Below are 22,952 nucleotides of genomic sequence, written 5' to 3' on the forward strand. Positions count from 1 at the left end.
GGCACAAAGCCTCAGCTAGACAGGAAAAATACATTTGATTTTTGTGTATACAAACAATTGTACAGCATAGGAAACATAACCCATAATTAAGTTCTGTACATTTTAATATCACTAAGAAAGTATATTTCTAATGTTTTTATCACAAAAATGTCAAATATTTGAGTTGATGGCTATGTTAACTAGCTTAATTTAATCTTTTCACATTGTATTAAAAGATAATAACACCACTTTTTCTCCCATAACTATATATAACCATAATCTGTCAATTAAAAATTGAAATTAAAAAAGTGAACACTTTTCTAACCACAGTGGAAGTAAATTAAAGGTTAGTATTGCAAAAGTATCTGGAATATCCCCCCAAATATTTGGATTTAACTAATCCATTTAAAAATAATCCATGGATCAAGAGGAAATCAAAAGAGAACTAAATCAAAATGAAAATTCAGCTTACCAAAATGTGTGGGATGCAGCTAAAGCAGTATGCAGAGGAAAATAAATAGTCCTACAGGCTTATATTAGAAAAAAAGAAAGGTTTTATATATACTACAGTTTCTAACATAAGAAATAAAAAATAAGAGCAAATTAAACTATTAAAGCAGAAAAAAGGAAACAATAAAGGTAAGAGTATAAATAAATAGAAAACAGAAATACAATATAAAAATCAAGGAAACCAAAAGTTTACTATTTGATAAAATCAATAAGCTTCTTGACAGAAAAATCAGAAAAAAGAGAGAAGATACAAACTATCAATAAGAATGAGAGATGTGACATCACTACAGACTCTACAGATATTAAAAGGAAGATAAGAAAATATTATAGATAACATTATGCCAATAAATCCAACAACTTAGATTTCTTGAATGACACAAGCTATCAAAGCTTACCCAAAAAGAAATCAAGAGCCATAAAAACGAATAAAGTTTGGATACATGCCACAATGTGGATAAACTTGAAAACTTTATGCTTAATAAGCCAGACACAAAAGGACAAATATTGTATGGTTCCAATTATATGAGGTACCTAGAATAGGAAAATTTATACAGAGGAATAGAGGTCACTAGGGGCTAGGAGGAGGGAGATATTGTTTAATGAATACAGAATTTCTGTTTGGAATAATTTTTTTTAAGTTCTGGGAATAGTGGTAATGGTTACAGAACACTGTGAATGTACTTAATGTTACTGAATTATACATTTAAAATGGTAAATTTTATGTTAAGAATATCTTGTAACAGTAAAAAAAAATCTGAATAGGCCTGTATCTATTTAAAAACAAAATTTGCAAGTAAAAATATGCCCTGAAAGAAAACTCCAGCTCCACATACTTTCCTAGTGAATTCTACCATACATTTTAGGGAATAAATAATACCAGCTCTACACAAACTCTTCCAGGAAATCAAAGAGGATGGAATACTAACTCATTCTATGGAGCCAGCATTACCCTGATACCAAAATCAGAAAAAGACAAGAAAATTAAGCTACAAGCAAATACCTGTCATGAGCATAGATGCAAAAATTCTTAATGAAACTTAACAAGCTGAATCTAACAAGAAATAAAAGTGAAAGTACTTCATTATCAAGTAGGGTTTAACCCAGAAATGCAAGGTTGGTTTAACATTTGAAAATCAATTGATGTGGCCAGGGACAGCAGCTCAAGCCTATAATTCCAGCACTTTGGGAGGCTGAGGTGGTAGGATCAGTTGAGTCTAGGAGTTTGAGACCAACCTTGGCAACATAGCAACACCTGTCTCTACCAAAAAAAAAAAAAAAAAATTGGCTGGGTGTGGAGGTTTGTGCCTGTAGTCCCAGCTACTCAGGATGCTGAGGTGAAATGATGGCTTGAACCTGGGAGGTCAAGGCTACAGTGAGCCATGATCACAGCACTGCACTCCAGTGCTGTGACAGGTCTGCACTCTGTGAGTGAGACCCTGTCAAAAGAAAGAAAGAAATAAAAGAAAGAAAAGAAAAAAGAAAAGAAAAGAAAAGAAAAGAAAGAAAGAAAGAAAGAAAGAAAGAAAGAAAAAAGAAAGAAAGAAAGAAAGAAAGAAAGAAAGAAAGAAAGAAAAAGAGAAAGAAAGAAAGAAAGAGAGAGAGAGAGGGAGGGAAGGAAAGAAAAGAAAGAAGGAAGGAAGGAAGGAAAGGAAGAAAGGAAGGAAGGGAGAAAAATAATAGAAGAATTAATCATATTAGCAAACTACAAAAGAAAAATCACTTGGCCATCTCCATAGATGTAGGAAAAGTATTTAACAAAATCTGACATTAATTTCTGATAAAAACTCTCAGCAAACTAGAACATCAAACTTCATGGTGAAAACAGACAGTTCAAAACAACAAGAAGATAGCACTGCACACCTAGAAGAGTGGCACAGATCCAGGGCACTGACATCACGAAACACTGTTGAGGATGCAGAGCAAGAGGAACTCGCTCACTGCTGGTGGAAATGCAAAATGGTACAGCCATCTTGGAAGGTAATTTGGCAGTTTCTTACAAACTAACCACATTCTTACTATACTGTTCAGAAATTTCACTTCTTGGTAGGTACTCAGATGAGGTGAAAATACTTACGTTGATACAAAAACCTGTGCACACATTCATAGCAGCTTTATTCATAATTCCCAAGTTAGAAGTAACCAAGATGTCCTTTGGTAGGTGAATGGACAAATAAATAAACTGTGGTACATTATACAATGGAATATTATTCAGCACTAAAAAAAACGAGTTATGAAGCTATGAGAACGTCTTTTTTTTTTTTTTTTTTTTTTTTTTTGACAGGGTTTCACTCTGTCACCCCACTGGAGTGCAGTGGTGCAATCATGGCTCATTGCAGCCTTGAATTCCTAAGCTCAAGTAATCCTCCCACCTCGGCCTCCTGAGTAGTTGCAACTACAGACATGGGCCACCATGCCCAGCTAATTTTTATTTATTTATTTATTTATTTATTTAGAAATGGGGTCTTGCTATGTTGCCTGGCCTGGTCTCAAACTCCTGGTCTCATGTGACTCTCCTGCCTCAACCTCCTGTGTAGCTGGGATTACAGATGCAGGCCACCACGCCTGACTGAAAGAAACTTAGATGCATATTACGAAGTGAAAGAAGACAATCTGGAAAAGCTACACACTGTATGATTCTAAATATATGACATTCTGGAAAAGGCAAAACTATGGAGACAGTAAAAAAGATCAGTGGTTGCCAGCAGTTTAGGGAGAGAGGGATGAATATGAGAAAAGAGGACTTTTAGGATGGTGAAACTATTCTGTATGATTTTATAATGATAGATACATGTCGTCATACACATGTCCAAGTCCACAGAATGTACAGGGGTGAACCCTAATGTAAACTATGGACTTTCAGTGATAATGATGTGTCAAGGTGTAGGTTCATGGATTGTGACAAATGTACCACTCCAGCGGGGGCTGTTGATAATGGAGGAGACTATGTGTGGTGTGGGGGCAGGGATATGGGTAGTCTCTATATTTTCTGCTCAATTTTGTCTGTGAACCAAAAACTTCCTAAAAAGTGAAGTTTATTTTTTATAAAAAGGAAAAGCAGCCACCATGTTTCAGTACATTGTGTTGTATCAAATAAATTTACCACTCCCTCACAAGATTTCTTTTATGACTTTGTACCTCTAATGAAAATGATCTTTTGAATTAAAAAAAACCTGAATGCTTTTCTTCTAAGATTAGAAGCACACTAGGATGTCTGCTTCTCTGCTTCTATTCAGCCTTGTCCTGGAAGTTCTAGACCATTAAATAAAGCAAGAAAAAGATAGACTGGAAAAAGGAAGAAAAGTTGTATCCAACTGGAAATAAAGAAGAAAAACTGTCTTCATTTGCAGACCTGATCATCTATGTAGAAAATCCTGATAAAACCTACAAAATAAACTACTAGAACTAAGAAGTAAGTATAGCAAGGTTGTAAGATATAAGATTAGCACACAGCAGAAACTCAAGTGCGTTTCTATATATTAGCAATTAATAATTAGAAATTGAAATTTTTTAAAACAACACCATTTACAATAACATGAAAAATATAAAATACTTAGGGGAAAATCTAACCAAAGGTGCATAAGACCTTTCCACTAGAAACTATAAAACAATGCAGAAAGAAATCAAAGAAGATCTAAATCAATGGAAAGACATGCCATATTCATGAATTAGAAGACTCAATATTATTGAGATGATACTTCTCCCCAAGCTGACATACACATTTAGCATGAAAACAATCAAAATCCCAGCAGACTGTTTTGTAGAAATTGATAATCTATTTCTGAAATTTATATGGAAATACAAAGGATCTAGTATAGCCAAAAATACTTTGGAAAAAAAGAACAAATGTGAGGACTTTCCCTACCCAATTTTAAAACTTACTATACAGCTCCAGTAATTAAGCAGTTTGGTTCCTGGTGTGAAGATAAACAAGCAGGTTAATGGCAGAGGGTAGAGTCCAGACATAAATTCACACCTATAAGGGCAACTGATTTTTGACAAAAGTGCCAAGGCTATTCAAAGGGAAAAAGATAGCTTTTTCAACAAACATCATAGAAACAGTGTATATACACGTGTGAACAAATAATGAACCTTGATTGTTGGTTCATATTGGATCATAGATCTAAATATAAAATCACAAATCTTCTAGATGAAGAAAACATAGAGAAAATTTTTGTGAGCTTGAGTCAGGCAAAGGATTTCTCAGCTATGGCATCGAAAGCACAATTCAGATAAGAAAAAAGCTGGTAGTTTGCACTGTGTTAATGTTAAAACTTTTAAACTTTTCTGTTTGTTTTTTTTTTTTTTTTTGAAGAAAAGTTAAGAATTTTTCTTCAAAAGATGTTGTTGAAAGAATAGACAAGGCCCAGACTTGGAGAAAGTATTTGCAAATTCATATCTGATAAAGGCTTGGATCCGGAATATATAAAGCAGTTTCAAAATGTGATAATAATCAACCCACCCATGTTATTTATTTATTTATTTATTTACTTATTTATTTATTTGACACTGGGTCTTGCTCTGTCACTCAGGCTGGGGTGCAGTAGTGCAATCTCAGCTCACTGCAGCCTCGACCTCTCAGGCTCAAGGGATCCACCCACCTCAGCCTCTGGAGTAGCTGGGACCACAGGCATGCACCACGACACCTGGCTAATTTTTTATTTTTAGTATAGATGGGGTCGCACTCTGTTGCTCAGGCTGTGTGTCCAGCTCCTGGGCCCAAACGATCCTCCCACCTTGACCTTCCAAAGTGCTGGGATTACAGGCCTGAGCCACTGTGCCCGGCCCATATATATATATACACATATATATATATATACACACACACACACATATATATATATATATATATATTTTTTTTTTTTTTTAAATGGGCAAAGGCTTTAAACAGACCACCAAAGAAAATATTCAGGCCAGGTGCTGTGGCTCATGCCTGTAATCCCAACACTTTGGGAAGCAGAGGTGGGCACATCACTTGAGCCCAGGAGTTTGATCCAGCTTGGCCAACATGGTAAAACCCAATCTCTACTACTAAAAATATAAAAATTAGCCAGGCGTGGTGGTGCGTGCCTGTAGTCTCAGCTACTCGGGGGTACTGAGGCACAAGAATTGCTTGAATCCAGGAGGCAGAGGTTGCAGAAAAAGAAAAAGAAAGAAAGAAACAAAACATACAGATAGTAAATAAGCACATAAAAATATGTTCAATATCATTCATCGTTAGGAAAATGCAAGTTAAAAATCCCTATTAGATACCACTACCCACTTTTTAGAACGATTAAAATTAAATAGTCTGATGACTCAAAATGTAAGTGAAGATAGCAGCAACTGGAAATCTCAAAAGCTTCTGGCAGGAGTGTAAAATGATGCAACCACATTGGGGAACTGTTGGCAGTGTGGGAGGTGTCTTCTGACTTGATTCCCAGTGACCCCAGCACCTAGTATTCATGGCTTTGTGTAACCCCTCTCCTTGAGTAACTTTCTCCTCACCAATATAATACAACAACATTGAAGGGATGGCACTTCCATGTCTAGGTTACAAAAGACTGTGACTTCTATCTCGTTAACAGACTCTCTCCTCCTAGCTTTCATGAAGCAAGTCACCGTACTGGAGAGGCCTACATGGGAAGGAACTGAGACATGTCTCCAGCCAACAGACGGAAAGAACTGGGGCTCTCAGCCAAACAATCCTCAAGGAACTCGATCCTGCCGACAACCACATGAGTGACTTTGAAAGTAGATCTCTGTTCAGTTGAGTCTTCAGATCAAACCTCAGGACTGCCTAACGCCTTGATGGTACTCAGCTAAACTATGCCTGGATTCCTGACCCACAGAAATTCTGAGATAATGCATGTGTGTTATTTTAAGCTGGGGAGTTTTGGGGATAATTGGTTATGTAGCATTAGATAATTAATATAGGCAATTTTTTAAAAAGTTAAACACACACTTATCATATGCTATAACCATTGTACTCTTGGTATTTACCCAAGAGAAATGAAAACGTATGCCCACCCAAGCTCTTGTGAACAAATGTTCATGGCAGCTTTATGTGTAAATAGTCTAAAACTAGAAACAGCTCAAATGCCAATCAACAAGTGAATGGATTAAACAAATAGTGGTATACACAATATATAATGAAATATCACATAGGAATAAAAAGGAATGAAATGTTGATATGTAGAGCATGGATAATTTCAAACTCATTAGGCAGAGTGAAAGAAGTCAAATAATACAGAGTACATAGTGTATGATTTCATTTATATAAAGTCTAGAAAACGCAAACTAATCTACAATGAAAGAAAGCAAATCAGTGGTTATTTGAGGATAGGATGATGGGGGGTTGGGGTGGGGAAGAGGATGTGACAGGAATTATGAAAACACATAAGAAAACTTTGGGGGATGATGAATATGCTTACACTGATTATAGGGATGGTTTTATTGGAATATATATATACATATATATACACACATATATATAATATGTCAAAACTTAGCAAAGTGTACACTTTAAATGTGGGGAGTAACATATCAGTATACTTCAGTGAGGCTGAAAAGGGGAGTATTGTTGTAGAAAGGGACATTTAGAAAACAAAAATGATTTTGGAATTTTAAAATCCAAAAGCAGAAATGAAAAATTTAGTAGAAACCTAGAAAATAGAGGAAATTGCCGAGTAACAAAAATGATTACAACAAAGAAATGGAAAATACAAGCTAAAAAGCAAGAAAATTAGACTAAACAGGAAATGCATCTTAAATAATAGGGCTTTCAAAAATAGAGAAAAAAATGGAAGGGAGCAATTCATCAAAGAAACAATTCAGGAAAAATTTCCTGGATCCCAAGGACATCAATTTCTAGGCTGAGAGGTTCACCAAGTACTCAGTACAATGAATGAAAACAAAGCCACACAAAACACATTCACACGAAGTTTCAAAACATTGGGAACAAAGAGAAGGTACTAATGCTCTTTGAAAGAAAGAACAAGTCGCATACAAAGGTCTAGAATTAGTTCTGCGTTAGGCTTCTCTACAGCAATGCTGAACACTAAATGATAATAGAGCAAGGCCTTCAACATTCTTATTGAAAATTATTTCCAACTTAGAATTCTATATACTCAGTCAAAGTACTAACGTGCTCTTGGGCTAGAATAAAGACTACTGGGAATTTTCAGAATGCAATGTCTCAACTTTTACAAATTGTTCCTGCTTTTCTTTTTTTTTTTTCCTCAGGAAGGAGACTTTTTTCTGTTGAGGAATTTGGAGAAGGATTTGTGATAGGTACATAGTAAAATGAAACAAATGGGATAAATGTTGACTCCAGTGAAAACAAAAATTGTATAAGAAAGTAAAGGAAATTAGAATGCATATAGCTACAACCTCAAATACTATGTCCATGGGCATAATAAAATAAATGCTAAATATTGATTTGCCTTAAAATTATGCAATTCTATTAGAGAAATGGGAGGGAAAAAGAAATACATTTAAGGGTATGGGAGTAGAGTAGAAAGCCAAACCCTTATTGTCCATTGCCTGAAGTAAACATATTATATTTAAAACTAAAAATATTAATAAACAGGAATTTAAACCTGCTATTTAGAAATTTGGAGGCAAATACAAGAAAACTAAAAACATTGAAAGTCATGGCTTCCAGGGAGTGGAAGGAGAACTGCTAATATCACTGTTGGATTTATAGAACTGGGCCGGGCACGGTGGCTCAAGCCTGTAATCCCAGCACTCTGGGAGGCCGAGGCGGGCAGATCACGAGGTCAGGAGATCGAGACCATCCTGGCTAACACGGTGAAACCCTGTCTCTACTAAAAAAATACAAAAAACTAGCCGGGCGAGGTGGCGGGCGCCTGTAGTCCCAGCTACTCGGGAGGCTGAGGCAGGAGAATGGCGTAAACCCGGGAGGCGGAGCTTGCAGTGAGCTGAGATCTGGCCACTGCACACCAGCCTGGGTGACAGCGCGAGACTCTGTCTCAAAAAAAAAAAAAAAAAAAAAAAGATTTATAGAACTGTTTAATTTGTAAAACTATATAAATGTACAACTTTATTAAAATTAAAATAATAGAGACATGATAGAACAAAGTTTTCCAGAAATGAAGAAAGATAATTATCTCTAGACTAAAAGACCCTCCAAGTTCCAAATAGAATGAAGAACAAAAGACTTATGCCCTGATACAGACTCAATATACTTTAGAAGGTTGAACATAAAGAGAAATTCCTAAAAGCTTCCAGGAAACAAGAAAAGTCATTCTCAAAAGACCAAAAATAATATTCAGACATCTTGTCAGGAACATTGAATACTAAGAAGAAAAAAATTCTGGGAAAGATGATTTAAAACCCAAAATTCTATACCCAGAAAATTGTTAAGCATGTGAGCAAGAGTTTTAGTTTTACAAGTACTCAGAGAATTTGCCTCCAAAGCACCCTTTCCTTTCTGTTACTGCAAAATATAGTCCAGCAAAAAGCTTCAAGAAACAGTATGATTAAGAGGTTTGGTAATTCTGAGGATCTGACATAAGCACAAGTAATGCAAACTTAAAATCCCAGGAAAAACAAAAAGCTACTTAGGAGATTTATATCTGTGTCTAAATATAAAGGAAATAAAGATGTGATGTGAATTTAATAATTAACCTTTCATGTCACTTACAGTTAATGATACTGGACCTAGAGAAAAATAAATAAAATCCTAACATACTGATTGACTTTGAAGGAACAATATTTACAAAGTCATAATAATGTACACAGTGTTTATCGTTTCTTTAGATTTTTAGAATCAACCAGTGGACAAAGCATGAAAGCCTTATGTTTATAACATAGTATATAAAATGATCAACTCCAACAGTATAAAAGTTAAGGTTTGGCTAAGAGAAACTGATCTATTGTCTGAAAACAATAGAACAAGAAATGATAGATAAGAGATTGCAAGTTAGAAAGGCAAACAACAGAAAACTAAAAATAACAATGTAACTGTGAAAATTTAGGGGAGGGTGTAGTGTAAGTCAGCTAAAGCCTTGTGTTTCATGGCAAGGAGTCAATAGAGCCTGAGTTGAATATCAACATAGAGATGTAAGGATGCCATGTAGAATGAGGATGCTAGCCACTAGGAAAACAAAATGCAGAAATGCTGAAAGGTGGTGGCCTCTGGGACTATGGGTAGGACAAAGGAATGCAGTGGATGATTTTTGCTTTAGTAATATGCCCTTCTCAACCATGCATATTCTGAGAAACATTTTTTAATGCCTTAAATGAATAAACTAAAATGTTGAATTGTGAATACATTTATGTTCTGAAAACCAAATATGAAAACATGCTGATAGTGAAAAGCAATTTTTTAGGCAATCAAGACAAGAAGGTAGTCAGCATCTGTCATGCATTTGTCATCAGGTTCCAGAATGGTGGCCTTGCCAAAGGGTGGGAATAGTCCCTTCCTCATTAGTACTTCCAGCCCCAAAATTCAGCCCCAAAATTAAAGATAAGCTTACAGTGGATGTGAAGTATTAGTTTGATGGCACTGTGTGTGTGTATGTGTGTGTTATTAGTTTGATGGCAGTGTGTGTGTGTGAAGTATGTCTGAAGTAGTCTGATGGCAGTGTGTGTGTGTGTGTGTGTGTGTGCAGGAAAATTACAGGAAAAAAATGAAGCATCTGAATTTTGAATCAAAATTGCCAAGTTATTTTTGTAAAGTGTGATTCAGAAGACCTAAAAAATATCAAGTAAAAGAGAAGTTCCATTATTATGACCTTTAGCGATACAGCCAACTGGCAGGTGTGAGCCTCCATTCTGACGAAATTCTACAGAAGCCTCTGGTCAATAGAGGCCCTGGTGAGCTGTGCTGGGCTTATGAGAGAGTCATGTGATGGGGCCCAGTTTCATTCAAGAGACTTAGCACCCTTTTTGTTTCTCCTTTACATAACCAGTTTGCCACCGCTGGGTGCCAACAGACAGACCCTCTGTTGAGTTGTCCACCTGCTTTCCACCTGGCAGGTGCCAATAGCCTCTTGTTCTCCCAGTTTTCCCTGCCCTCCCCTTGTGGGATAAGGATACTATTTTGTATTACTTCTTATGAACATTGTGAGCAAGACGTTCCATGGACCACCCAAGCAGTACAGACCACAGGCAGTGTCCCAAGGACCCCAAAGCAGCAAGGACGTTGGTGCAAACACCCGGAGTGAGCCTACCCCATGCCCTCACACCCAGGGCGAGCCTACCCCACGCCCTCACACCCAGGGTGAGCCTACCCCACGCCTTCACACCCAGGGTGAGCCTATCCCATGCCTTCACACCAGGGTGAGCCTACCCCATGCCTTCATACAAGCTGCCCTGGCAGCCATGTTGCAAGAACAACGAGGGCAGCCTGGGGAGCCCTCCAAACTTCAGCATCAGTGAGTGCTCTGACCTCACTGATGACAAGATCCCATAGGTCACTTACACAAGTCACACAGAAAATATTCTCCTGTGACCAAAAATGCAAGCCATCTGACAAACACTTTCAGGCTATTTTCAGTATCATTATCTTCTCCACCAACACTGACAAATTTACCATGGTTGTGGTTTTCTTCGTTTTAACGACAGTTTGGTTGTGTTTTTCTTTGAGGATGGGGGCTGGTGGCTCTGCCGGCATCTGTTGGAAGGCCCCGCGGGAAGTGGATTTATGCTGTGGTCACTGTGCCTTGCTGCATTGTTTAAAATGAGACTTCATGGGACACACACAGTGAAGATGAGAGAGCAGAACCATGGCATGTGAGGGATGATTAGGGCCAGGATGGGCCATTAAGGCCTGGTCTAAAAGGTGTCCAGACACCTACTGACATGGCATGTCCTAATTGCTCCCCAGACACCGGGATTAATCCACTGTGTCGGTTTGGTTCGTGTCCCTAATGTCTGTCAGCAGGAAGCCTCTTCTTGCCTGATGGAGCTGGGGGAGGGGAGGATGTCAAGGTGGATGCTCTCGGCTAGAAAAGCTCTCCAATGACGGGCTACAGCTAAAGTCTGTGACATTTCAATAGCTCTTTGTCTTTCAATGTGCTCATCTGGGGACAGACCATTACCTGCTTTTCTGCCCTGATCCATTATTTTTCTCTGGACCAAATCACAAAATAATACAGAACAGAAAGAATTCTGGGTTCGAGATGGCAGGTACAGCCTACTCTCTGTCAACCTGACAAAGTGTTGATGAGTCAAAACTTCTGGGTAGCACACAACACTGCTGTGTACGGCTGATGAAAATGTCCAGCTTGTAAACAATTAGGAAAGAGTTCAACAAAATACTCATGGGTACAATTTAACCCATGACTCAGGCAGACTCCTTCCAATCTTGACATTGATAGTCTGAACATTGTCATTCTTCTATAGATCTTCAGAAAGGCTGGTAAATATTGAACCTCAGTTAACAGGTTGTTGGATAAGCCAGCTTTGCAGGCCCTTAACCTCACCCTTTCTCCCTTTATCTCCATGACCTAGTGTCTGAACCTAGAAGACAGGGTTGTCGACATCTTCTCCACCGTGCCGGAGCCCTCACTGCAAAGAGCGGTGGGTGTCCCCGTGGCCTCCTGCCTGGGGTCTGAGCTGCTGCATGAGCCATTTCTCACCTCTGAAGTGTATCTCACTGTGGGCACTGGGAGCAGCAAATGGTTGTTCTATTCTTACCTGCTCGATCCACACAAAGCTGGGAAGGTTCATGGGTGCCTAATCTCATAGGACAGACATGAGAACACTGTGAATTCACAATGAGTCTCATACAGGGATTTCACTGTTCTTCCAGAGAGAACAAGTATCTTACTGACCACCAGAAAACATTTTTGGGGGAGGTGGAAAATAAGTAGAAAATGGAGAAAAGGTAAAATAGAAAATTCAAGAAGGACAAATAAGATGTTAAAGAAAATGATGAAGTAGAATGAATGAGAATTGTTTGGAGGGGGTGCCTCTGGCTTGGATGACTGTCCATTTTGCTGAGGTGTGTGGGGTTGACCATGGGAGCAGGGAAGAAGGCTGAGCAAGGAGGACCAAGCATACCTAACTAATGGTTTGGTTGACATGATATTCCTGCTGGGCCCTCATCGGTCCTGGGGCATGGCTCCTTCTCACCTCTGCTCTTCCCGTCTTGGAGCCGAGTGAGGCTGGGATGAGAAGGGAGATGGGCCAGCAGAAGGGCTTTTCCCCTGTTCCCCCAAACCCTTCCTGAAATACCAGCTGGCAAAACTTCTCGAATGTGCAGTTTCTGAGCTATCACAGTTTCCATGAGTATCAGATGTTCCATTTAGTTCTTGATCTCTCTCGGCTCTGTCTCTTTTGTCACTTTTATTTATTTTTCTTATGTTTTAATCTTCCTAGATGCCTAACAGACTGTATTTGAGATCAGTAGGATACTTTTAATGGTTTAAGTTGCCATGATTCCAGGCCCCAACAGAAAATGTTCTGTATTTTTTCAACCAAAACCTGCGCCTGCCACTTCTTTTTAAAATATTGGGGATGCATTTCTCTAGCCAGTTCCAGCTTGAGCATTTGACCCTCCTGCCCACCCAGAGTTGCCGTATCTAGCAAATAATAATACAGGACAGACACTCAGGTAAATTTGAATTTCAGATAAATAAAAAATAATTTTAAGAGTGTAAGCGTATCCCAACTTTTGAGTGAGGTATGCTTAAACCAAAAGCGTTTTCTTTGTTTATCTGAAATTCAGATTTAACTGGGCATCTAGTGTTTATCTGGCAATCACATCAGCTGATTCCTCAACCATTCTTTGGAAACATTTAATCCCAAGTTCTTACACAACAGACACATTTAATCATACTTACTGCCTAGCAAGCATAATTTTTTTTTTTTTTTTTTTTTTTTTTTTGAGACAGAGTCTCACTCTGTCGCCTAGGCTGGCATGCAGTGGTGCGATCTCTGCTCACTGCAAGCTCCCCCTCCCAGGTTCATGCCATTCCCCTGCCTCCGCCTCCCGAGCAGCTGGGACTACAGGCGCCCTCCACCACGCCCGGCTAATTTTTTGTATTTTTAGTAGAGACTGGATTTCCCCGTGTTAGCCAGGATGGTCTTGATCTCCTGACCTCATGATCTGCCCGCCTCGGCCTCCCAAAGTGCTGGGATTATGGGCATGAGCCACCGCGCCCAGCCCGTATTCTTTGTTCATGGTGTCTCTACCTGAATGCATGCAGGGTGTCTCTGACAGTGAGCTCCAAAGGAAGTCCCTCTGAGTGGCTTAGAGGGCTGCACTCATAGTAGGGGCTGACGGCACAGATTGCTTTAGGAAGGTGGTGAGTGGGAGGTGGTGGGAGGGGGAACAAGACTTACCAGTTTACCAGAGGTAGGGATCAGGGTGGGATCCGGAGGGAATAGGATTTGGTGCTGTTTTCACTGAATTCTGGAATTGTGGTCTGGCCCTAGGAATCACCTGAGAGGTCAGCCCCTGGAGGGGAAAGGCAGCCCCTCCTCAAGGTCTGCGACAGGTGCCCTCCTATGCTTCCCAACCCCTCCCGGTGTGGGCTGTTCCCCAGCTCACAGGCAGCACACGCAGGTGGAAACAGCTTTACCTGTCAGCTCACCCTCTCGGTCCAATTCTACTTTTCCGACCAGGAAAGCAGCTGAGCGGGGTGGAGGAAGCCTTGCTGAAGTCATAGTGTTCGGGCCAGGCCTTCGCATTGCTCACCTTTCTCCACTGGACCCTGCTTGTTCTTTTCAGCCTGTGAGAAGGCCACACACAGTTGTTACTTTTTCAAGTCAAAAAGGACATGTGTCCCAAAGATGTGATCAGAGATGTCATTAAGTGTGGGTGTGTCTGGGGCGGGGTGAGGCCGGGGAGGCAGAGTGGTGCGGCTCTCAGGTCATGGACATGGAATTCCTGACTCTGCCTGCTCCCGGCGGCCTGCTGGCCTGTCAAGGGGAGAGCGCAGTGAGTGACAAGAGGATTTATTTCCGCCAGCCAGAGAATGGCTCATAATTTACAGCCCGCTGAGCCAGCCTCTACTATGGCATTAGAGCCTTCCTTTTGTAGACAGTAATAAATTGTCTTATCACCGGTGCTGACATAACATGCTCCTTTTTAAGTGCGCCATAATTTTTATTTTTAAGAGAATATTCATATTTGATGGCAGAGCTCATGGGCATCTGGATACTTCTCTGGAGAGAAGTCTTTTTTTTTTCCTTTTTGAAAGAAGATATAATTCAGCTCCCAAATGCCACTAGCAGGGATAGGCTTGACTTCTAAAGAGACATTAGGGGCAGAATTTGGGGACATTGTAGACCCTTCATAGACAGTGACTTGTCCTTCACCAGCAGGCATCAAAAGAATCAAAGCCCCTGGAGAATGTACGTCCTTCAACTGTCCGCCTTGCTGCCTTTGCACGATGGTGGCCAGGGAGCTGGTGCCCAGGCAGCTGGTGTGGCCTTGGGCTTTTCCATCCCAAAGGACGGGCTTCCCCGCCACCTGGGGGGACTCACTCCCTTGAGCTCCCCCTGGCAGGAGGGGCCTGGGGGTGTGACAGGCAGGGAGTAAAGAAGTCTGAAGCCTGCCTGGGGGTTCTCAGCTTTGGATCACGGAGCTAGCGAGTCCGGGCACTGTGTCTCCTTCCTTCTGCGTCCTCCAGGGGGCAACAGTGCAGCCTGCTGATCCCCAGGGAGCTGTTCTCCCCAGAGCGCAGTCCTGGAAGGGGATGCTACAGATGGTCCCTGGTCACCAGGGAGTCCTCAGGCCTGTCTCCTGTTTCTACTGACCCGTGGGGATGGGCCAGCTGGGGCATCCTTCTCCCCTCCCATCAAGGCTCTTGTGCCCAAGGATGCCCTCACTGTTTGACAGGAAGAGATGGGGCCGGGTTGCTGCCCAGCCTCCTCCCTCTGCCTTTGCCTTGTGCCTTCACAGCCACCCATTACAGAACCCTAACGGTTCACCTGACAAGACCTTAGGCAAGGCCCTGGCTCCCTTGGAGGATCGGGGCTTTCCTGTCTATAAAATAGTAGACAGGGGCTTTAGGAGCTCAGACACAAATGGATGCAAAAGCCTAACAGAGGGTTCAGGAGAGGTAAGTTTTTGTCTCTTCCTCTGCTCTTTCTTCCTTCACTGCCTGTTTCCCTCCTTTCATCAGGCACGTACAGGAAGGAGCTGAAGTCCCCAGGCTGTGCAGTCCTTCTAGGTCTGGGTTGTGGAGGGAGAGGAGAGGCTGGCCTGGGGGGTCTCTGCTGGGGGAGATACAAGGCTGGCCTGTGGGGCTGGCCAGCCTGGGGCATGTCTGTGTTAACACAGATACACCCACACAGACACTTCCAGAACCAGGCACGTTTACAAGTAGTAATCAGATATTGCTAAACCTCTGGCCTTATGAGAACAGCTCTCACATAATGCTGTCTGAGTGCCAGGCACAAGTCAAGGCACTGTACACTAATTCATTTAAGGCGGACACAAATATGCCCATTTTATGCTCAGCTGGGAAAACTGAGGCCCAGAGAGATCAATGGACTCATCTGAGGTCAGGTAGCTGAGAGGTGCAGAGCTGGGATGAGAACTCAGGTAGTCAGCACTGGAGTCTCTGCCCTAACCACAGTGCTCCTCTGTCTCTTCTCTCCCTGCCTGGACAATCCCACTTCACTTTGACCATCCCCTGCCTATTCCCAGGGACAGGACTTGAGTGTCACTTCCCCTCATGCTGCCTTGTGGCCCTGCCATGCACCGTGGCAAGTCTTCTGTTATCTTCTACCTGAGAGGCCATGACTAAGAAGGTTCCAGACTTCCCGTCTATCAAAGGTAAGGACTAAATTAGATTTTCTTCTTGACAGTGGTGATCACCTGTGACCTGTGCCTGGTACATGCTCAGGAGGGAGTATACTGTTCCATTTTGCCAATTTCTAATGAAAGATTACTTTTACAGGATGGAGGGAGAAAGGGCTCAGAAGGAGAAAGAAAAAGAATAAGGGAATTGGCCCCAGTCCAGATGAAAAGAGCCAGATGCAAAATCATTTGGGCCACATATGTGTTGTTTGCTTATCAAATTTTCAACCTTTGAAAAATAACAATATGGGAATCAGTAGCATTGCTGGAGTTCCTGTGGGTGGCAGGAGTTGGACACTGTGGCAGGTGACCCCGCAAAGGGTAAAGACAGAACCTGCAGAGGGTGAAGGGTTTCCCAAGTCTCACTCCTGGAGCGAGGGGAACAGGCATGGGCAGCCTGTTGGGTCCCATGTCATGCAGCTATGTTCTCTGCTGCTGGTGAGTTTGGCATCAAAAGAAAACATAGCAGGAATGATTTTGCCTGGGTTGGGGATTTGGGGGAGTTTAGACTATAAATAGTGAGGAGGATATAAAAAGCCTTAAGAGGATTTTTGGAAGCCCTAAATCCACCACGTAGACCCAAGCAAGTTAACAGGAACCACTTAGGTTTTAGTGAGGTCTAAATGTAACTCAGCATAGCGCCCTCCCCTCCACTGTTGCCTTCCAACTGTCATGGTTCACGTGTCCGCTGTCACCACAACCCTTGCCAGCATCTGCCAAACCAAGGACACGTGTGTCAGGAGGTCTGCTGCCAGCATGCCAGCAGCCAGGTGCTGCCTAGCCTTGAGTTACCGCCTGGCTGACTCCCTAAGGGAAGGCATCATTGGCAGCCTCTTCTACAGCAGAGAAAACGGAAGCATAGGAGGTTAGGTGCCCGGCCCAAGGTCACACAGCCAGCAAGTGGTGAGCTGGATTCCACACTCAGCTGAGGCCCACTCAAAAGGCGATCCTGAGGAAATTATGCTAGAATCAGCAGAAAATTACCTGTGTGTGTGGGAAGGTATCTGCTTGCCTCTGTGCCTTGCTTCTTGGACACCTGTGGTCCCAGCCTTCTCTTTTCTATGGGCCCTTATTTCATTTAATACATGTACTATCATAAAACCCCCTTGCCCTCCTGTAGCCCCAGCTCAGGAAGCCTGAAGCCCACCCTGGTCACCGAGGTGCTCAAAATCGATGGAGATCCAGAGTTGAAACCTCCCTGCCCTTGGTCCTCTATCCTCAAGGTCTGCTGCCGACTCCTAGATACCTACAAACAGGTCTTCTATTCTTGACTCTTTTAGGAACATCACTGTGGCTAATAGTGAGGGAAAGATAACCTGGAGGGAGTGACATTTAGGATGACAGCCGACCATCCCATTTATAGGAAAAATCCAGGGCTCTAATACATATTTTAAAAATCACTGGACTGGCGGCATAGCCCTGCCACCCAGCATTGTATTAGCCAACTACTTCCCAAGGCTCTGGGAGAGGCTGCGGTGGGAACATTCCAGATCAGAGGTTCTGCCTTGTTTAAATAGGGGTGGAGCGAGATTGCCAGATCTGAGGCTTCATCTTGCCAGTGAGAAATGGGGGTGCAGGGAGCAGCCACTGAGGCCTCACCATGAGTCACACACAAGGCTGGCAGTGAGGCCAGAAATCACACTTGGGCCCCCAAACATAAGGTCCTACAGCCAGGGAGAGGCATTCTGCCTGGAGACTGAGAAGAATCCAGTCAGGAAGACATGGTGGAAGTCAAGGTGCCCGGGCCTGAAGGGCCAGTCTGTCTGGGAGCAGCCACTGGCCCTATGGTGGGACAGGAAGAGCAAGAAAAACAGTGCTAGCTTGCTAAAGGCCGTGCCCCTGAGTTTGATCTCCACCCTGCTGGCTGAGAAGACTCACTGATGGTCTAAGTTGTCTCATGGGAGTGCCTGGGAACCAAAACTCTGGAGACAGCAGGGAGGGTGATGAGGGGCAGCAGCTGGAGCCAGAGAGACCACCTGGGAAGTTAACACCACAGACAGCGCGATATGGTCCTCGGCTAGGGCGGGACGCGTGGGGACATGTGAGGGAACTGGTGAGAGGTGGGAGTCGGGCCGACTGGGTCAGGGCATGAAGGCCACAGCACGCCGTTGAGGCCAGGGTCTGGTCCGGGTGGGGGTGAGGAGGTTAGAACAGGCTGCTCTGGATTTCAGAGGCCAGGGAGAGCAGAGATATTAAGTAAGGAGGTGACGATGTGGCAACCAAGATTCCTGGCCTCCTGAAGACAGTGTGGGGCTGCGGGTACAGGTCTGAAGGCCTTCAAGGCCAGGCGGGTTGGAGCTGTGGGAATGCCCCTCCTCCACTTTCCACCCTTCTTGGGATGGAGTGCAAATTCTTGCCAAGGCTGACGAAGCTGTCACAGCCCGGCCTCTGGCCGTGCCTCTTGTCCCCTCTCCCACTACCCTCTCACTGCCAATGCCCTTGCCGCCCTGCCTTCCCTCTAGTTCCTCCACCACACCAGGCCTCTTCCTGCGCCAGGGCCTTTGCACACGCTGGTCCTGAGTGGGCCCTCTGCCTGGAGCTGGGGGAGGGATGCCTCCACCCAGGGGTGGGAGAAACTCTGCTCCTTCATCCCTGAGTCACCAGCTCCCTGCACTGCAAATCCTCAGCGTGATCTCTGCGTTCTTGCTTAGTCCTGACTGATGGTCCACCCATCTGGCTATCTCCTAGTTATGTCTTCAAGCTCAGGTTAAAAGTCACTTCTTCCAAGAAGCCCTAACCATCTTGTTCAATGCTCTTCTTGATCTGACGGGCTCTACTGTGTGCTTGGGGGAGGGGAGGGACCTCTGAGGCATCTTAAGGAACTTGGATTTTTCTCTGTGTGAGGTTGGAAGCCATGGAAGAATTTAGAGCTGAGGAACAGCCTGATCTGACTTCTATTTTCACACAGTCCTCTGTGTTGAGGATTGATGGCAGGAGGCAAGGCTGCAACAGGGAAGGCATTAAGAAGGCTGTTGAGTTTCACCAGGTGACAGGTGGAGGTGGCTCAGCCCAGGGAGGTAGCAGGGGATGTGGTGAGAAGTGGTCAGACTCTGAATGGATTTCAAAGTAGAAACCACCAGACTCACTGACAGTCTAGACACAAGTGTGCCGGGGTGAAGGGAGGGGTTAACAATGACCTCAGGCTTTAGCCTGAGCAATGGAAATGTGGAGTTGGCATTTGCCGTAATGGAGAAAGCTGGGGACAGGGCAGGGCAGCGGGGGCGTTTTGTGGTAGGGACGGGGAGGACCAGGAGCTCAGCTTGTAAAGTGCCTTAGACATCCAAGCAGAGAAACTGCTGGCTGCCTGGAGTTTAGGAGCAAGGTCCAAGCCAGCGACAGGCACTGAGCGTCGCGTCACCCACACATAATGTGCACCTAAAGTTGGAGAATGACTGAGAGCATCGCAGGAGTGAGGGTGGGTACAAAAAAGAAGCCGCCCAAGAGTCGGAGCTTGGGGCACCCCGATGCTAAGAAAGAACCAGCTATGGAGACTGAGGAGAGGCAGCCACAGAGGTGAGAGGAGAACCAGGATAGCAGGGGCGGCTTGGCAGCCACAAGAGGAATGTGCTTCAAGGACAAGGGGTGTCAGTCGTGTCAAAGGTGCAGGAAGGCCTCCAACATGAGGTCAGAGAATGGCCCCCGGGAGTAAGGAGCATACAGGCTGCGGGTGATGGCGATGAGAGCTGTGGGTGGGCAGTGAGGGTGTGGCTTGAGTGCAGGAGAGACTGAAACAGTGGGTGGGGAGACTTGCTTGAGGAGTTTTGTGTTGCTAAAAAGGGAAGAATGGGAGAGTAGCTGGCAAGAGTCCTGTGGGTTTTTAAAGATAGATGGTATAACCACATGCTTGTACGTTCATGGAGGTAACTCAGCAGGAGAAAGCGATACTGTGAAACGGCGGCTTTGGGGAGCTGGGGTAGCTTGGGATCCAGCAGGTGCGGGAGGGGAGGTCCTCAGTAGGCCCCACCACCTACAGCAGTGCTGTGAGGCAGAGTCTGGTGCAGGTGCAGGTGGAGGAGGAAGGTTTCTTCCGAGAAAGGAGGTAAGAAGAAAGCAAGGCTGTCAGCTGAAGGTGAGGATGGAGGATGGGAGTTGGAGAGGAGGAGTGGGCATCCGGAGCGACTGCCAGAGGTGTGTAATGATGGCTGCCAGGCGACAGCAACCGGGGTGGCTGTGTTTCTTCTCCACCTGCATTCAGCTAAGTGCAGGTGCTGAGTGGAGTGAGAGGGAGAGGAGGGCACGGAGAGGCCCATGAGTGAAGAGTGATGTGATGTGACCTGTCCCAGAACCCCGGGCAGTGAAGGCAGGAGGTCAGAGGTGAGGTGAATGGGCGGCAGGGGCAGGAAGGCGTAAGAAGCCTTCTCAGGGTGGGCTGGGGGAGCTCTGGCACATGTGCAGCTAAGGGGAAGGATCTGGGGACGGGAAAAGATTAGAGGGTTAGGAGTTTGGGGAACTGCCAGAGCAAGACCCTGCAGAGGGCAGTATTCCCTGGGGACCAGGGCACCAAGGGAGGGGCAGCTTTGGAGAGGGACAGGGCAGGGGGATGCAGAAGCAATGGTGTTTGTGCCTTCTGTGCTCTTGAGGAAAGAGAGCAGCTAAAGGGCGGGGTCTACAGGAACTTGCAATTCCTCAGCTCCACCCAGCCCCGCCACTTGGTGAATACCACAGCCCAGCAGGTCCCCCGCAATGTCCATTTTCCCATGATGTATTTCTACACTCAGCTTCTCCAAACCAGACTTTTGTAGAAAGGGATAACCTGCCAGCTCTTCTCCTCTGCTTGTCACTGCGAAGACCCCACTCCCATCCCGTCTTCTGCTTTGCTCTCCTTGCCGGGACTAGGGAGGAAGCCCCAGCTCCCAATTCACTCTCACTTGGGAAGAGCACTTAGGCCACAAACCTGAAACCCACCCTGGAGCCAAGGGGTGTCTTCGCATAGGAAAAAGCCATACCCCGCTGCTGGGCTTGTGTACAGTACAACTCCATCCTTGCACTGCCAGGCGTGAAGGCAGGAAGGTGGGGTAAGTCAGAGTCACCGCTGCTTAGGTTGATTTGTGTTGTTATTTAATTTATGGGACACATTAATTCTAAATAAAACTTGAGCCTTCCTTCCCCTTCCCTCTTGTTCTTCCCTTCCTTTGTTCTTCCCCTCCTCCCTTCCCTTTCCCCATTTTCCCTCCTTCCTTACCTCCCTTCCTTTCTACTTTTCGACAAATACTTGCTTAGACTCTGCTGTGTGCCTAAGAAAATCTATATGAAGGTGATACAACAGAAACAGAGGAAGAGGTGGACCCCCAAGGAACTCACCCAGCAGCCTCCACAGTACTGCCCCTTGCTAACAGCATCCTGGTTTTGCTCAATCTGGGGCAGCAATGTGCTCAGGGAGTGTTCCCCAGGAGAAGAGGTAAGACTGATCGAAAGCAACCTGAACCTCCCTGCTCACCCTGTCTATGATTACCTGGCAGCAGGCGGGGGGGAGGGCTGTGACCCAGATCTGGTAGGTGGGGCCTGAGAGGAAGTGGACTGGAGATTTAGGTGCTTCTTCCCCAGGGAGAAGAAGACATTCAAGAGATGGAAAGTCGCTCATGTGCTTCTTCCCTGGAGGCTGTATTGAGAGGATATGATCCTCCGATCTGTGGCAGTCACCTAAGAATAGGAGAAAGGCAAGTAAAGTATAGAAAAGCTATCTTGAGTCCCGGCATCACTGAGCTGCTGAATTAACAACCCTGGATCCACCTACTACCAAATTCTTGTTTGCAAAATAATGAATTGTCCTTATTGTCCGCATTCATTTCAGTTGGGCATTCTCATATTTTGTAACCAAAGGCATCTTACCTACTGCAGCAAAGCAGAAATAAAGAACTATGATTTTTCTGTCACATGTGGCTCTGAGCCTCCCAGATGCTGAGGTGAAAAGGGAAACGAGATGAATGCCAAGCTCTCATTCTTAGTCAGGAAGAGCTTCTCAGGGAGTTTCAGCTTTTTTGCCCCTAAATTCTTTGTTTGACACTAAATTTCCACATGGGAGTTTAGGAAAGGAACACTGGGATACATAATTGCTAGACCCAGGGTAACTGATTCACAGAAGAAGCAGTTTTCAAGGGCTCTTTCTTAAGAGAACTAGGATCTAGATATAAAGAGAGAGTTTAAGCAGAGAGGAGAGTCAAGTGGGAGCTGCTCCATGCCCTCCCCACCCCAGATGGTCACATGAATGAGCAGATACTGAAGAGACCACTGAGAAACTGTGAACACCGAGCAGAAGGCAGAGCCCAGGACGCATAGCGTGGAGCTGCAGGGGAGCAAAAGCCCCTGACCCACCACTGCTAGGGGCAGCAGCTGTGAGTGGGATGTGGAGTGAGTAAAAAGGAGGGCAAAGAAAAGTGTGAAAGGGAGAGAAGAGGACCTGGCTGGGGAAACCCCTGGTTTGTAGAAACCTGGGCACGGGTAAGGTTTCTCGGGGATGGCGGAAGGGGGCTGGTGGGAGGCAGAGGTCTAGTCTGCCCTGGGCTCTCCATGTCTCAGGCCCATTGGCTGTGTGTGACCTGCATCACACCTTCTGTTCCTGGGGACCGTGGGTGTTTATCTGGGCTCAAGCAGCACTGTCAGGTCTAGGGAATGACTGTAAATCCCATTGGTATCTCGCCTCTGAGTGCTGTCTGGCCCAAAGTATCTGAGGGTTCTCCCGATAGAAATGTGGTATTTGAAAATT

The 22,952-nt window shown here is 44.4% G+C and overlaps 1 long non-coding RNA gene across 1 annotated transcript; it reads left to right on the plus strand.

The window, feature by feature from the left end:
* Nucleotides 1–15,439: 15,439 nt before the first annotated feature.
* Nucleotides 15,440–17,477, plus strand: LOC126959736 (uncharacterized). The gene is made up of 3 exons (XR_007727642.1): nt 15,440–15,506; nt 16,097–16,225; nt 17,370–17,477. It is a non-coding gene; the product is annotated as an uncharacterized LOC126959736 (long non-coding RNA).
* Nucleotides 17,478–22,952: the final 5,475 nt, after the last annotated feature.

Source organism: Macaca thibetana, chromosome 7 (genome assembly GCF_024542745.1).
Source record: "Macaca thibetana thibetana isolate TM-01 chromosome 7, ASM2454274v1, whole genome shotgun sequence".
Classification (NCBI taxonomy): Eukaryota; Metazoa; Chordata; class Mammalia; order Primates; family Cercopithecidae; genus Macaca; species Macaca thibetana.